Source organism: Python bivittatus, unplaced genomic scaffold (genome assembly GCF_059951505.1).
Source record: "Python bivittatus isolate LINGU-HERP-01145 unplaced genomic scaffold, Pbiv_v1 ctg000730_np1212, whole genome shotgun sequence".
NCBI classification, from domain to species: Eukaryota; Metazoa; Chordata; class Lepidosauria; order Squamata; family Pythonidae; genus Python; species Python bivittatus.
The window spans coordinates 195,283-199,499 of record NW_028277109.1 but is presented as its reverse complement, the minus strand read 5'-3'; the positions used below and the strand labels follow the sequence as shown (position 1 = coordinate 199,499).

At 48.7% G+C, this 4,217-nt stretch overlaps 1 pseudogene; it reads left to right on the top strand.

The window, feature by feature from the left end:
- Positions 1 to 1,539: 1,539 nt before the first annotated feature.
- On the top strand, positions 1,540 to 2,494 carry LOC148213983 (olfactory receptor 5T17-like; annotated as a pseudogene).
- The last annotated feature ends 1,723 nt before the right edge of the window (positions 2,495 to 4,217 follow it).

The following is a 4,217-nucleotide window of genomic DNA, read 5'->3' as shown; positions in this document are numbered from 1 at the left end:
CTGCATGGGCAACTTCTTTTATTCCTTATTGAGGGAGTGACCCATAGATCTGGGGCGGGACGCTAATAACCACTTCCACTTCACTTTGGCGTGGAGAAGGGCGGTGGCAAGGAAGAGATGCTTCTCCTCACAAGGAAGTTCAGTCTTCCGTGTCTGGACCTGGCCTTGTTTAAGATGAAGCTTTCAATATCAGCAAAGCTGGAAAACGTTTTTGGCCGATGGGTTAGATAAAAAGCGAATTAAGCTAAATCGCACATTCTTACCTCCCGGTTGGGGGAAACTGAATCCTCAAAATGCCTCTTTCTTGCAATGGGATCTCAAATGGGATCTTGGCACCTGGTGAAGAAAAGGGCGCAGGAAGAGACAATTGGAATGATCCGGGGGCCGAAGCAGCTGCCTGTGAGGCCGGGAGACCCTCTGGAGACTCCAGTCTCCAGGGAAGGGGAGGAGGAGGATCACGGCAGAGAGTCCAGAAGGGCGAACAGGCGGATTGATGGCTCTCCTCTTTCTCGACCGATGCTGGAACTCAGCTCCCACAATCAAGCTGAAGAGACAGAGGTTCAAGGCTGACCCTACAGCAAAGGAGCAGTGCAGAGGTGAGCTCCATCACCACATCTGGAGGAAGGCACCAGCAGCCCACTCCCCCAGGTCAGGAGCTCTGCAGAATCCCTTCCCCGCCTCCCCACATGGCTCATTGCGTGGTTGGATGTGAGCCAGCCAGCCTTCCTCAAACACAAAATTCATGCACGGACTCGCCTCTCCCACAGCTGGCCTTCACAGGGAGTGGGAACTTCTTGTGGAGAGGGTCCTTTCCACAAAGACAGTGGGAGCAGCCTGGGCCCTCAGCACCTCCAACTTTGTGTTCTAGTTCCCACAAAAAGGCCCCTCTGCCCCCTCTGCCTTCTCTCCCCATACAATCAGCATTCCCTTTGATCCCCTGAGCAGAGCCACTGAATCTGCCTCTTCGCTTCAAGCAAGGTCCGTCTGCTCTTCGGTCTTAAGGAGCAACCTGACCTACTTCAGCACAACTCTGCAGTTCTTCATCTGCAAGTAGGAGCAGAGGATGTCTGCGGAGAACATAGCTTCAGAGAGAACCTCAAACTCAAGCTAGACTCCCAAGATGGGGTTGGGTAACACAGCGGTAAACACCAATTCCACCCCCAAATCAAGAGAGACGTAAGAATCTGAAACTAAGCATTTCTCTCACCTCAGATAGAATGAAGAAGTCAGTTCTCAGTGTTACTCAAACCTTCCTACCAGTCCAAGGGAATAGGGTGGGCTATCATCCCGTTAAGCTAAAGTTGTCTGATCGGTCTGTGCACACAGTCATTGGGCTTCAGTAACCTAGACTTGGGGTAATCAAGTTGGTGAAACCACTTCTGGATGGCTTTGGAGGAAGCCAGAATTCCCGTGAGAAAAGGGAGAACGAGAGACATGGGTTCCTCTGTCTGTGAATGCAAGAAACCTCCATCTTGTTGCAATGCTACTACACCCCATTATCCTTTGTTCTTCCCTACACAGATCAACACTGTGGTTCCCATGGGTGCCAGGAATCATACGCAGGTGGCCGGGTTTGTCTTCCTTGGTTTCTCAGGTGTTCCCCATGGCCAGATCTACCTCTTCGTAGTGTTCCTAGCCATCTACTTGGTGACCATAATTGGGAACGCCACAATCTTCACCCTGATCCAGTTGGACCCACGTCTTCACAGCCCCATGGACTTTTTCCTTAGCCATTTGTCCTGCTTAGATGTTTGCTACTCATCTGTCACAGTCCCCAAGATCCTGACCAATTTTTTGCACCAGAGACACACTATTTCATACAACCAACACATGGCTCAGATGTTCTTCCTGATGACATTTGCAGGATCTGAATGTGCACTTTTGGCTGTTATGGCCTTTGACCGCTATGCTGCCATTTGCCAACCACTACATTACAATAATCTGATGAGCGGTCAGGTACGTATTCCTCTGGCCATTGCTTCTTGGATCTGGGGCTTTCTTGATTCATCAATTCACACAACTCTGGCCACCAATTTAGACTTCTGTGGAGCCAACCAGATTGATCACATCTTCTGTGACGTTCCACCCCTCCTGAAAATTGCCTGCAGTGACATCTACATCAATGAGATCACTCTCCACTTGGCCAGCATCTTCATGGGCTTGAGCCCTTTCTTGTTTATTCTTGTCTTACACATATGTAGTCTCTGCCATCTTGCGGATCCCCTCCAATACCGGCAGGAGCAAAGCCTTCTCCAGCTGTGCTGCCCACCTGATTGTGGTCAGCATCTACTCTGGCATGGCCGTTGTGAATTACAACCGGCCCAGCGCAGGCTGCTTCTTGGGGGTGGACACCCTGATCTCCACCCTCTATTGCATCATTACCCCCATGCTGAACCCCCTAATTTGCAGCCTCCGAAATAAGGAGGTCAAGGAGGCCCTGCGAAAGCTCCTGAGAGGCCAGAAGACAGAATATGCCTCTACCCAACGGAAGTGACCAGTGAGTTCGGCAGGGCGGCTTCTCCATCTCCTGCCCTTGCCTGTAGGAAGATGCAGGAGCCTGGAGGCTCTGCTCTGTGGGTCTTGTCCAGCTGGTTCTCCAGCAACATCAAGAGAAGCCGACTTGAGTGGATTTTAAAAATCACCATGTCAGACGTGCCGTATTGAGAATACGGAATAGATACAAGCCCAGGCTGTGCCCAAAAACACCTTTGTGGCTGTCAGCACAAGAAGCATTTCATAGACGAGAAATCATAGGCAAACACCAGTGGCTACCTCATCGTGAGATACCAGAATTGTGTCAAGGGGAATGTAAAATAAAACCAAGAGAAGAACGGTGGGAGAGGGATATAGTTGCCAATGATGCTCTTATTTACAATTATTAGAAAGATTTAAAGTAGACCGCAGAATTTATGGTTTTGAATATTGTAAGACTTGAGTCGGAATAGAATTGTGTGCAAATGGTGAAAAGCAAATCTTTGGGTTGTGATTTACCCATAATAGCTGTGGTTCGGCTTTTGTCTGCTGGAAGAAGAAAAAGTTACGAGAGGACAAAGAAACCCTCATCCGGTTAACGCCAACCCAACGCAGAAACTCAACAACCTGATCAAGAGAACCCTCAATGACCGAACCAAGAAGGGCCGGATCACAAAAGTGGACCCCCCTCCCATGCTTCTGTGGATGCTCCAAAACGCACAGCCCCGACACCCCCTCCAAGCAGCTGCATCCTGACCAGGGACTCCAACATACAACACAGCGAAAGGACGGACAGAAGAGCTTGGACATCTCACAGAGAGGAGCGAATATTCCATCAACTCCAGAAAATCAAAGATTTAGACATAGATGAAGATGAAATTAGGGTCTCATTTGGCATCACAGCTCACTTTACGTCCGTAGACCCAGAACGAGTGAAAGAATCCAAGTCCAGGCAGGCTTGAGCTTGGTGCTCGAGGGCAGGCTCTTCCACCCAACGCGATCGAGGCCAGAACTGAACAGTGATCAAATGATTCAAAGGGCAGATTGTGCAAGGAAGCAGAAGAAACAGTGCTCAGCTCACGCAAGAAGATCGCACACGCTGACCATAAATGACGACATAACTCAGTCGCCAAAAGGATTCACTGGAGCCTCTGTAAAAATTGTCATGTGCCAGGAATGGAAAATTGGTGGGAACATATAGCTGAAAAAGTAGTCAAACAGAGCAGGTTAAAATATTGTGGGATTTCCAGATACAAACTGATAAAGTCTTGGCACCTGACACACAAGATTTCACTGTGGTGGAAAAGAAGCAAGTGTGGGTAATTGACGTGGCAATACCGGGGGATAGTAGAGGAGAAGATAAAGAACTGGGAAGATCGCAAAGTAGCAAGATCTGAAAATTGAAGTTGAAAGATTATCGTTATTAGAAAAATTGGACCTTTGGAAAAAAATTAAAGCGTGGCATTTTAATAGTGCACTGCACTGTCATTCAGCAATATAGCTTTGTACTTCCTTAACTTTTCTTTATAGACCTCGAGGGCTGCAAAGGGGGAAAACTCAATCCACCCCCCCCCCCCCGGTGCTTTTCTTCTGCTGCTGGTGAATCAAGAGCACGGCTGGGCAAGGCTTTTAAGGGGGGGGGGACAACGGAAAGGGAGAGGAAGCAGAAATCAGTGGGAAGCATTTCAGAGGCTTTCAGACAGAGAAATATTGATGGATTCATTGATTGATCACATATATACAGA